The sequence below is a fragment of the Amphiura filiformis genome, chromosome 5 (genome assembly GCF_039555335.1).
Source record: "Amphiura filiformis chromosome 5, Afil_fr2py, whole genome shotgun sequence".
NCBI classification, from domain to species: domain Eukaryota; kingdom Metazoa; phylum Echinodermata; class Ophiuroidea; order Amphilepidida; family Amphiuridae; genus Amphiura; species Amphiura filiformis.
The window spans coordinates 20678395-20692245 of NC_092632.1; positions in this window are offsets into that span (position 1 = coordinate 20678395).

Below are 13851 nucleotides of genomic sequence, written 5' to 3' on the forward strand. Positions count from 1 at the left end.
TGTCTACAGTAGAATTCACCACGACCTTTGCAGGACTTAACCCCATTAAAAGCTATTAAACCAAGATAACACTCATTGAAAACAGCTCAACTGATTAAATCAGATCTTCTCTGGTTGTGCACATGTGTCTGTTTTATATGTGCGGTATCGCAATGAGCTGGTATTATAGCTTCAGTTGGGTAACCGATTATAAAGGAAACGCAAGGAAACAATGGTATGTAGACCTTTGTTCACGAAATGAGACAATGGTCTGCTTTTTGTTAACCAATATTCTTGAAAATGAGCAACATAATGATTGTTGACTTAACACGGTTTGGAAATAATTTCTTCATATTTTTTGATGTTATCTGTCGTTTACATATCCTTCCTAAAACACCAAAGTACGAATATTTCCAAACATCTAAATTAGCTAAAAATTTAGGACATGTTACAAAACTATATTTTCTAGAATTTTAGAAGAGTACTTTTAATATTGGCCGGTTATTTTTCACACAGCGACGTTAACTAGGCAATGTACTATTACCTATAACATACACTAAAACACCAAAGTACGAATATTTCCAAACATCTAAATTAGCTAAAAATTTAGGACATGTTACAAAACTATATTTTCTAGAATTTTAGAAGAATACTTTTAATATTGGCCGGTTATTTTTCACACAGCGACGTTAACTAGGCAAATCCCCATACTTCTAACGTACGCTATTTGTAGAGGTCACGCGTCAATGGTAAGAGCACTGTGTATTGTGTATAGGAAAACGGACAGTAACTGCAGTATGACTTTTTTGTTCTGTATTATTTTTCGGAGAAACCCTTCTTCGTCATCAGGTGGTAGCTGACTGTTGACTGGCTTATCCTCTACCCAATCTGGACTTTTTGGAGTCCTAGGTATTTCGAGTAGAGAATCATATAGGAATAGAAATTAAGATCTAAAGTGATCTCCATTTTAAGGAACTCAATCCCCCAATAGCAATGTTACATACAAAGAAAGACAAGCGCTTTTCCTTAAAGAAAGATCAAAACATTATTATCCTTGATTGAACAAATTCATCAGGATCGGTAGAGTAAACTAGTGACCAGAGTTCGTAGTATCTGATCCAAGAAAATGCACTTACTGTGTACGTTTCAACAACCACTGTTGTCTTTGTCAACACTTGATGAGGAGTGTAATTGGGTGGGGGGAAGCTGAGGTCATTGGCACAGAGCAAGATAGATATAAGCGCTGGATCAAAGAAGCTGTGGAAATTAGAAAGAGGGGCGTACAACTATGAACAGAGACGAGGGGCAGTACCAGCTTACTCACATTTTTGATGAGTTCCTGCAACAGGGATCTAAAAAATCCTCAAAAGGAAAACCAACTGGCAACCCAAAAAATCACGCTGGAAATCCCTCTAGCGTTGGTTGTCAGTAGATTGCAGTCACTCCTCATCAAGTGTTGACAAAGACAACAGTGGTTGTTGAAACGTACACAGTAAGTGCATTTTCTTGAATCAGATACTACGAACTCTGGTTACTAATTATTATCCTTCCTGCCTACAAAGTAAAAATTACCGTTGTCTTGGACACTGATACATATGAAAGCGAAGATAATGATTTGTTGAGCGACGAGAAAACGTCAAGATTCCAACAAGATCTGCATTATGAGACTCAACAAAACTCAAAACAACAAAAACAAAAACAAAAACAAAAACAAAAACAAAAACAAAAACAAAAACAAAAACAAAAACAAAACAAAAAACAACAACGAGTAAATCTTTTGTTGGTATCCCAGATGTCCAAGGATTACCAAAAGAATTAGAGTTTTTGGCAGTTACGGAATCTCCACCGTGTTGCACCAAAAGATAAGACTCAAATAGAAGATCAGTCTGGTGTAATGATCGCATCCCTTGCGGTGAGTATAATAAAGTTTACGTGTGTGAAACCAAAAGGACCCTGGGTGAGAGCAAAGATCCTAAAGGATCTTTGGTGAGAGACTCAAAGAACATACCGCCAAAACAATGAGTAGCACCTCAGCTATTGCAGAACACATCAGATATACAGGACACTGACATGACCTAGGAGGTGTCACTGTCATCTGCAAGACAAGTATGTTCAGCGCAAAGTGAGGGAGGCTATTTACATACAGAAGGAGACCAACCAACCAAATAGCTCCAAATAGGGGCGAGGGCTATGGATTCTCAAGAATTTACGATTCTCTACTGGAAATACCTAGGACAACGGGCAGAGAATCAACCATTCAACGTTCAGCTACAAATGTACCACCCGCTGATGACAGAGACGGGTTTCTCCAAAATATACGGAACAAAAAAGTGAGTGCTGAAGACTTGTTTTAAACATTTTTCACATGTCAGGAAGGTTTTCCTTTTGAAATAATGATTATTACAGTGAGGTAAAATGGAAGACAAACACACTTAGGCCTACTACCCTATCTTGACCGTTTAACCGGGAGTTTTATTATAATTGCATAATTTCTCTGTGTCCCTACAAACAAACACAATGAACCCATTGGGCGTGTGTTGGAACATAAACTCTATACAAATATGAAAGAAAGCAGGTTTAAAAACAATTACCGAAATTGATTATAAAAGATCGTCTTATTATGTCGGCTGTGTTCTGTATTGTGATTGATAAAGGAGCTTTTGTTTTTGAACCACGACCAATGCTTTCTGTTATACATAATTACCATTGATAGAGTACAACAAAATGAACCATAACTATTTCAAAAGTTTCTTAAGATTGGATCACATCTGTGTTTTATGTATATTATAATGATGTAAAGTTTGAACTTGAGTTGTTCAAAAATATGTAAATGAAAAACTTTCATTAATGTCCGCGATGTGAAGTTTTACATCGTTCCGAAAACATTAACTTTCATTTTCCATTAGCAATAATGATTTATTCTATTAGCTAAAAATAACATTATTTTTACGAACAAAAAATCATTATCACATTAAATATTATTTCCATTAGTAACAATTATTTCAGACCATGTGCAAACATACAAATATTATTTCATAAATTCTTATCAATTAATTCATGTTTCCATCTTGTTTGTACAATAAATCCACCCATCTTAATTTCTCATGCAAAGTTCCCATTGAAGATACCTCATGAATAATTAATTAGCTCATTGTTAAAATGAGGACGCATTCACACACACAAGTTTACACTGCAAAAGATACTAAAAAATGCAAAATCAAGTTTCTGTGTATTCTCTTTTTTATATTTTAATTCCCAAAGAAAACCCCTTTCATCATTTTAATGATATCGAAAATGTCATCAAACTTCACATCACAAGCAATAACATAGCAGATCCCACTACCCAGTGGGGCAGTATTTTAAAAATCTCATTGTCATACTCTGATTGTATCTTTGTATCTATCTTGGTTACCGTAATTAAGATGGGGTCTGGTGGAGCATCCCTGTATGTTCTATTTTCCTTTCCACCAGGCCCAAGTACAGGTGAATAAAAATGGAAAAAAACAACAACAAAAAAACAAAAACAAAAAATATCCCACTACCCAGTACAGTATCTATATAAATAAAAGGAAGTCGCTAAATCTTGTCCAGAAGCAGGCTCCGAGATGCTTTCACTTTCAGCTCTGATTTTTTCGTACATTGATCGGGTACATATTGCCATTAAACCATCTGACGTTCATTTTTGCAAAACTATTCAATCACTATGGAAATAACAAAAAAAATGGTAGGTTGCTAGGCCGTTGAGGTCAATAACCTTACGGCTCAGGTCATGACCAAAAACGCGTCAAATGCACGCGCGTGATTAGTGGCGTGTCACACACCCTGACACGTTTTGCGTCTAGGTTTATAGGTCGCTCGCCGTAGATAGGTCGCTCGCTGCAGATGGTTGTCCGAGGGGGGGGTTGTGTCCACTCAGAATTGGACACTTGATCAAAATAAAGGCATAGGCCTAATTGAAGCCATTTCGGGGGCCGTTTTTGTTGTTATCATTGCTTTAAAGTGTACAGGTGTCCAAAACAGAAGCCAAAACGGACACCTCTTTATCCATACGCAGTGGTTGTCTGGGGGGGCTGAGTATTTGAAAAGAAAATCAAAATAAAGGCTCAATTGAAGTACCATTTTGACACTAATGTTGTTATCATCGTTTAAAACGTAAGTGTATCTGAGGGGGGAGTGGGATGTGGCCCCCTTAGTAGGCACTCTAAAGAATTCAAAATAAAGACCCAATTGAAGCCATTTCGCGAGTTTGATTATTGTTATCGGATGTCCCAAAGTGGCACTTCTTATCTATACGCGGAGGGACGGCTGTTTGATGTATATAGAATTGGCTTCATTATTAAGAAAATACAAACTATAGGTGGCGCTATTTATCATAAATCATATTTCTTAATTTGCAAAGGGTATGTAATCAATACTGCCATTAAAACAGGTGGAATAGGTGAAACAAGCACCAAATAAATTTTATAAACATATTTCATCAATAAATAAAATGAATTATTTGTATTAAAAGCCTGAAAGAGTAATTTCCAGTATCTAAATAGCGCCACCAATCTTGTCATAAATAGATACATTTTATATCTGAAAAAGCTTTAAAACATGCTGTGAAAGTGAATAATGTTGTAAACAAGGGGAAATTAAAGTTGAAAATGACTCAAAAGCATCTGTATACATTAGCTTGATATCACTTTTAGCTGTTTAAGCCTAAAATTTGGTTGTACATGATGTTTTGTTTGAAAAACTAATAAATGGTCCCATCAAACAACCGTGGGAGGGTGTCTGATGGAGGGTGCACCCGGGGGGAGGGCACTCGAATATGAAAGTATCGTACCTGTAACTACCGGAGTATGACACTAGGGTCCGTATGCACAAAAGAGCGAGACAGGGTCTAAAGTTAGACCAGGTCTAACCGGAATTAAGTTCCACCAGGAATGGTCCTTTACTCTTATTCCTTCCTAGAGTAGCTAGCACATTCTAAAGATTTTAATGCAACGTTCAAAAATAATACAAAATAACTTAAGCAAATGTAAAGGAAAATGTCCTTTCTCATGGTACTAAATTCCACTTAGACCAGGTCAACCTTTAGACCCGGTCTAACTCTTTTGTGCATACGGACCTAGGGGTCTATCGAAGGCGATTATGGTCAAAAATGGGGTCATTCAGTGGGGCTCCAAGAAAATGTGTGAGAACGCTAAAAGTGTCATTAACCGTAAAATATAACTTTCTGAGCAACGTTTTGTGAAAATTTGCCTTTTTGCAGATTTGGTGTAAATTTCTATTAAAAAAGGGGGTAATTAGGTGTAAGCTGGTGAAAAAAAGGGGTCATTGGGTGACAGAATTTGCAAAATAAATGTGACGGGGATTGAGTGAGTAACAACATTATCATGCACAGATCTGGATATTCATTTAAATAAACGTTTAGCTTCTATAGGCTACATGACAGGAGCTAACATGTGGGCTAACATGATTATCAACATCTGATTATTACTGGATGAATAATCTACACCAAGAGAGCATAATTATAATCACCGTTTACCATGTTTACTAACCAGTCCCGTTTACTAACCAATCCCGTTTACTAACCGCTCCCGTTTACTCAACTAGCGGGGACCCGCGCGAAGCGCGGGTCTCCCGCTAGTTTTCTTAATTTGCTACTGTGCTTATCCCCAAATGCCAAATGTTCACATTAAGCTGCTCCAAGCAAGCACTTCAATTGGCTCTATCTAGCAGGTCATGTTATCATGAGCTCAAATGTGATGGACACTCCAGTATTATAGGGAACAGGGAATAAATTACAAAATGCTTGGTCACTATAATGAGCGGAATTACGAAACTTCTGAATCGGACCATTCTTTTTCTTCATTTTCCTTGGTTCGGTTAAATTCTTTTATATTGCAAGAGTAACATAGTTTGCCATTCTAAGTGTCAGGTTCCAGACTTGCTAAACAAGTTCCCGTTAATTATTTACAAAAGTTCTGGTTTACAAATCCAAAAGTATTTCGGTATAAAGATGTTAAACATACCTCAATGACGTTTCGTACATCGTAGTACTTTCTCAAATTGACTGATCAACTCTCACACTCCTAGTCTGTTTCCTGTTGGAACTCGACGTTGGTGGCATTTTGGAGTGGAGTAATTGGTCGTAAATGTGGGGTAGGAAGTGGTTGCCCTCGTCTCGGTTGAATGTGTTGGCCCCTTTTGCCGGATCAAGCAGGAGAGGTAAATAAATCGGCCATGTAATGGACCACGTAGAGGAGGAAAACCATGTCATAGGAAGGGAGACGCAAAAATCAGAGACAGCGAGCAAAACCGAAAACGAAGACACATTAAGGAAGCCATCTTGATCCGGGAAAAGGGGGCCAACACATTCAACCGAGACGAGGGCAACCACTTCCTACCCCACATTTACGAACAATTACTCCACTCCAAAACGCCACCAACGTCGAGTTCCAACAGGAAACAGACTAGGAGTGTGAGAGTTGATCAGTCAATTTGAGAAACGATGTAGTACGAAACGTCATTGAGGTATGTTTAACATCTGGATTTGTACACCAGAACTTTTGTAAATAATGTATTATGGACAATGCAATCCTGATGAATTTTTTTAAACACTGGGGTGAAACATCTCAATTACGCCTAAGTTTAATATCTGGACTGGGATTGGCTTCTTAACCCTTATTGAAATACGGAATGAAATACGTTAAGTTGTGTTGTTTAATGAGGCAAATTACCACAAAACTTGAACCGCGCAATAGTAACTTAACAATTCAACTTAACGATGTTAATACGAACCGTAACAAATATAGCATATATCAGATATGCCTCATTTTCGATAGTGATAGTTATACATTTTCATTTCCGTATCCGATGAGAGCAGTTAGGATCTTTCAAAGTGCCGTAAGCGTAGTCACACTATTTGTTGGAAATCGCTCCGTTGACTCTTCCAGGCTAACATTTGATGTGGATTTCTTTCTTCTATATGACTTACATCTTGCTTGTGTGCAACACGAAATAAATCCAAGTGCTTCTATAAAAGCTTGTCTGTAATATGAACTTCCAATCGCATAAACCCATGGGTTAATTGCTGAATTGAATACTAATCCAGCAGTGGCTATCCCACCTAATGTATATTCAGAGTAACCGATATCTGGCCAAATGGAAACGGCTCCATTTGTGAAGTGTAGAACCAAAATGTGCAAAGAGTTGTATCTAGCTGGCCCTTGGCAGATGAAAAATATGAGCCCGTTTGCAACTAAGGTAATTGTTAACTGCTTGTTAATGCGGTTAGTTTTATTAGAACTGGTCGTAGAAGACTCGCGTCTGAGTATCTTCGATCCCTTCCTCACGGCTCTTACAATTAAGAAATACAACGTCATGTTCACGACAAAAACTATGACGAAAATAATCATAAATGTTAGCTCTGAGTATATCAAAAGAGGCTCTTCTTTTCCGGGGACAAACGGTGGACTATTTGACCTGCATACATGGTAGGACTTTGGTAATGACTTATATTTCTGTCCCGTCGGCCACATTAAGCAAAAGTTGTTGTATTTGACGATAAAAAATGGCGTATTGATGAGAAGGAGTATCAGTCCAGCAATCCAGGCCCAAACAATCAGTTTAACTGTGCGAGATTTTCCTTTAGATTTCGCCTTTAAATGACGCATAGGTTTACAAACAGCTAAATATCGTTCCCATGATATAAGAGTCAATAGAGCGATAGATGAAAAGTACCACACGTAAATGATCATATCGTAAAGAGCACAACCGATTGGGGAAGACACAGGTAAATCTATTCGCGAAATACTCCTTCTATAAAGAGGCACATATAAGCAGGTGATAAAGATCAAAAAACTACAATCAGCCACGGACAGACTTGCTAGATAGGCATTTAAACTGGTCCTCAAACGACGTATCTTGAATATAGTATAAAGGAACGCTAAATTGTTCACCAAACCAATGGCTGATAACGTTGGAAGACCAATCAAAAACATGTGGGGATTCCAACCGTCCTGGATCCATTTATCTGCCGTGGCTTCATCTGTCAAATTTTCAACGAAGTCGCAAGATTCGTAATGTGTGCGATTCATGTTGGAATAAGCTACAGGTGGAAATGTAAAGCAGTCAATGTTGTTTTCCGAAAAATATCATTTCCTTCTAACATCAAACATTCCAAACAAGTAATACCAGTAGCAAGAGACAACCAATGACATGGGAAGGTTATTTGAAACGGATCATCGCTTTCGTATAACAGAACGCAACAGAAAGAACCGTTCCTACTTGGTAACCTTGACCTTAAGTATATTATGCATTTTAACTTAGAAATGGAATTGATTATTTTATTTTTGTACATTTGTTATAATTTGATGTTGAAGTGATTCGGATTAACTACCATAGCAAAAGGGTAAAACAATTTATGAATATATCACGCTGCACTACAAGCAGGTTGTATTCATCGCCTGTGTACATGTATGTTTGCAATCATAGATTGAATACAATATCGCTCTTTTCAAAGATACTATTTTTATATTCACTGGCGAAGTGACGGAATAATCGGATTAACTACCACATCAATAGATGAAAACAATTTTTGATTATACCGCGCTACACTAGTACGTTCACATGGTACCTCGGCATCGAACAATATCATGCTGATAACTTGCACCTGTACGATTAGTATCTTTGAAAAGAGCGGTATTGTATTCAATCTATGATTGCAGACATACACAGGTGATGAGTACAATCTGCTTGTAGTGCAGCGGGATATATTCAAAAATTGTTTTCACCTATTGCTATGGTAGTTAATCTGATTATTACGTCACGTCACCAGCGAATTACTATGGTAGTAAATCCGATTATTACATCACTTGTACTCTACGACGAATATTAGGAAATATAGAAAGAGGAAGGATTTAATATCGTCAACCAAAATATGGTTCAAGCACGCATTCAAACATATTTTATTCACCAATCTTTGTACAGGAACAAATGATAATGATACAAATGAAAGGGAATAATCCGAAATAATTAGATGCATGCTTCAACCACATTTTGTTCTTTGTTCTCAAAATTACCAAAAATGACTTAGGCAATTACCGTAGCAGGCTGACGCTATGTATTATGACTAAAATCCATGAGAGTATATGGTCGAATCCAACGAAAAGTGTACACGGCATGTTCAGGGCCATAACTTAAAAGTATTAATCAATTGGCATTCGTTTTTGTATTGTGTTTATTCGCCTTGATCATACGCTTCGCGCCATATATAATAAGACCCCCTTCTGTGAAAAACTTAGACACAGAGACCCCAAAACATGCTATTTTTACCCATTTTTTCAAAATATTTCTTAAAGTATTTTTAAAAACGTCTAAATCAGTTATGAAAAGAAGTCATTGGATTGAATCTAAATTGATTTCCTGAAAGGCGTGTATTCAAAGATTGCCTGTTCAATTTTTCACATATTTGTACATAATTATGAATTTTTTGTGATCATTTTTGAGTGGTATTTTTTACATTACCTACGAATACAATTTTTCATAGCACTAGATATATCTTTAAAAATGGAAATCACTAATAAATGCGCAATTGATACAAGCTTTGATATGTCCAATACTGAAATGCATTGCATTCAGGCATCTTTATTATTGTGTTTAGCTGCCAGAAATTCTAAATGGCACAAAGGTAGGTTTGGTAAAAAATATGCATTACCTCCGAATACATGTTAAAAGCTGTGTCATTTCCACAAAGTGAGAGAATAGTAAACAATAGTTAAGCAATAGGTGCAGGGTAATACACTCTTTATTTCTACCAAGTTTCAATAGCCTGCGTTTAAATATTTCTGAGATGTCAACAATAAAAGCAAGTATTCGTAGGTAAATTTCGGTAACCGAATGTTACCTACGAATACAATTTGACATCATGACAGTATTGTGAAACACAGCCATTCATGCCAATGCCCATATTGGTACATAACGAAGGCCTGTATGTTTGCTATCAAATCATATGTCAATGAAAGTTGCGAATTCACACACATGCACACCATGCAAAACTGAATACGGCTTAATTGTGGAAAAATATGTACTGAAATAGACGACGGTCTGCTCATTTGAAAGAAAAATCAGATTCAAAGAAGATTAGAAGGGGATAAATACTTGGATTTGTCAACTGTCATGTGTGCTTCATTTTAAATGTTTACCGACCTTCTGGTGTCTGAGTAATTTGTGTCCAAATTGATTTATTCGAAGGTAACTTTTGACGTTTTCGCTAAGGTTACCTACGAATACCATGGAAAAAACGACTGTTCTCATTGTCTCATGATCTAGACAACATAATGATGGACCCTGGTATAAAGATAATTGTAGTTGCCCTCAAACGAGAGGCCACAAGACGTAACTGACTCCAAGATGGACTTCACAAGTCTGCAATAACGGTTTTAAGCGAGTTGTGTGCAATTAAGCAAATTAAAGTCACTTTAGTGCCTTTGTTTCTTACTTCAATACTCTTTCAACCGCTGTGAACCGACATTATTAATACATGATAGGGTCTAAAGTATCAATAAACGCACATAAAGAAAATGATACATTCAAAGTGCTTTATAAAATGAAGTTTTGATTGGGATATCCACCAAAAGTCTAATTCTTACCTACAAATACTGAAATGTTACTTACGAATACAGCATAATACATGACATGTGTAATGAAGTGTCGCTACCAATGGAAATTAATTGTCAAAAACTTTAAGCGGTACCCCAGGACACTATTATTACCCATATACGGATTCATTCAACAATTATTTATTATGTAAAATTGCTGATTAACTACTTGTATATCAAAATGAAATGGTCAAAATCTTGCTAAAAGCATCAAAAAAATTTGATCTAAGGTAATAGCATTTATTCATTTGGACGTACCATCTGAAAGAGATCTAAAAACTACCATTTTATTAATTCATTACCATAATAGCAAACTTTAAACCTCTAAACTCAATATAGATATTGTTAAATCGCTCATGTTACCTACGAATACCCGGGTGTGTTCACCTTTTCATTGTATAAAGCGTTAGGTGTATGCTTATAATTCCTAATATTCTTGAAAACATATATCCTACTCGTTCTTATACAATGTAAATTGATTCATACTCATTTGATAAATAAAATACATAAACTGACCTAAACTTCATTTTCAAAAATAAACTAGCATAAATTGACTAAGATCATATTGATCGCGTTATAAAAATAAAACAAATATTTTCTGGTTGAGCTAGCATTTTCCTGACACCCTGTGGTCTACATTACACGAAAAAAGCGTTAATGGGAATATTCCATTTGTTTTAGGTTGATTAGTATTGCGATAGTGAAAGCATCCTAGTGGTATTCGTAGGTAACATTGGGTTTTGATATCACATTTACTATCACACGTCCTGGATTTATTTTTCAAGATTAGTAATGGCACTTTTGGTTCCTATAAGGCCAATATGTCATCAATCAATGGGCAAAAGGAAAAAAATTGTGGAGACATTTTTATTTCGGACTTTTATTTTTGGCCCGTGGACACTTTTGGTTGGATTCGACCATATATAATATCTCAGATTTTACTCAGAATTGATTTTCGGAAAAACTAGGGATGACGGGCCCAGTGGTGTTGCTTTCGCAATCGACGGGCAGGGGGAAATATGCCACCAAGGGTTGTGGGTGAGGTGGCTGTCGAAATTCCCCTAGAAGCAGGGTCTGTGCTATTGCAAACGGTACAATCACTGGGGGAGCCAAGCGTAGGAGAGGTGTGGAAAGAGTTCCAATCGGGGGATATCGCCCCTACCCCTGATTACACTAAAGATGGTCACATGTTGCTAATCAGATTTGGCAGAATTAGCAGATTTTAAATACTATTTGAAAGAATTGAATCACATCATGACAAGTTAAGGTATCATTTAAAATGTGTAGAATGTATTTCTATCCATAGATGTCTTAAATATGTTCAATCATCTTATTGAGTATTAATTTCTTATAATATGATCTATACTGAACTGTGATAGAATTTTAAGAATAAATATTCAAATATAAAATGTCGCTCTACCGGTCTAAGTAGAGCAGTAGAAAGCCCATTTGCTCCTCTTAGGAATCTGTAAAAATAGTCGGTTTTGTTTCACTCTACATCGACGTCTTTCATTGTTGAGGTATCTTTTCAAAATTCAAGGTTGTTCATGCTCATGACTAAGTATGTCGGTTTCTTTAGAACATATCAGATAAAAGCTCGTAATTTGATCAGTTTTATTTCAGTAAATGAAAGTTTATAGAGGCATAAATGTGACAAAATATAATATCATGGCTTGCGTGAAGGGCATGGACTACCGATTTGGTCTTTGTAACAAAACGAGATGATAAACATGCTTACTTCGTCAGCAAAATACTAACAAAGAGTTATTTTGAAAGTGATTTGTGAAAGAATTTAATATAAAATCAAAGCAATTGCATTTATTAACAATTTTGGCTCAGAATTTAACTCCATAAAATGTTGGCGCTGAATTACTAAACGTTCTCTGTTTTGATTGTCAGAAATGTTTTCCAGTTAAAATAATGATTATTACCAAATTAGGTAAAATGAAACACACATACACACTCCCCACCCCCACACAAAAATCACCACTTATTATGTTGACCCATTAACCGTGTTTCATTGTCGTTATTACGATAATAATTATTCAAAATTGAGAAAACGGTTTCTTGAGTCGATCATGCTTTTTCAGACAAACACAATTAGTACAATTAAGTGTAAGTTGGAACATGTAAAACCTATACAAATATGTTAGAAATTGGATTTGAAAAACAATTAACGACATTTATTTATAATGATTGTATATGATTGACTTTAATTGCTCTATATTGTGATTTTGCTATTCAGCTGAGGTAAAGATTAGACATAAAAAGCTATCTGGTATATAATGACAATGAGTATAACACATTAACCGGGACTGTGTATTTCAAAAGTTTCGTGAGACTAGATCACTTTCTTGTTTAAGGTTAGCCGAGAGTTTTTCATGCGCTTGATTTCAGAGGGGCGTAAGTTCATAACAGAAACAGCCATGCAGAAAATGAACAAGCGTACCGGGACGTAGGCCTACTAACAATAGAATATCGATCCACGGTCAAGACATGAAAAGGCTTTGAAACTTGGCTTAGCTCGTGCCCGGAGCTCGGGTCGGATGCAGGGGGTGGCACAAGCCGTTTTCGGCAATTTTCATAAGGATTTTATAAATTAAAATTGATTGGGGGCACTTTGTCAAGCTACGCCCTGGAAAATGTGTTGATTTTGAATTTATAGCCGTGATATCTTTGATGAAATCAATGCTGCTATTCCCCTGATTACAATGTAATAGGGTACAACAATAACATCAACAACAATATCAAAAAGCAATTAGGCCTATTTGCAAATCGAATTTGGGAAGAAAATCAACAAGACAGACTTAGCAGGCCTACAAATAAAACTAAAAAGAAAGGAACAAGAAAGAATAAAGAAATAGTGAAAAAGAGAAAGAACTAGACTTAGCTGTGGTCCTTCAGATTCTGAGATATGTGACCAAAACACCGATCAATGAATTAATTAATGATAAAATTGGAGCACTGCAAACTATTGAAAATAAAAAGAAGTTCATCGAGAAAGGAATTACTTTGAAAGTGTTCTAACGTAAATAAAAAGTGTTATTATAACCAATATTTTTCTGTCAGTCCTGCGTGTGTGGAGTGGGTTGATACATCCAGGTCTTCTTATATCTTGCCCCTTTCATTCTCTAGACAGTTATTGGTTTCTTGTCTTTTGTCAAGGTTTGTTGTCCAAAGCACAAATTTCATTAAACATCGTGGTCGGACACCTTATTGCATT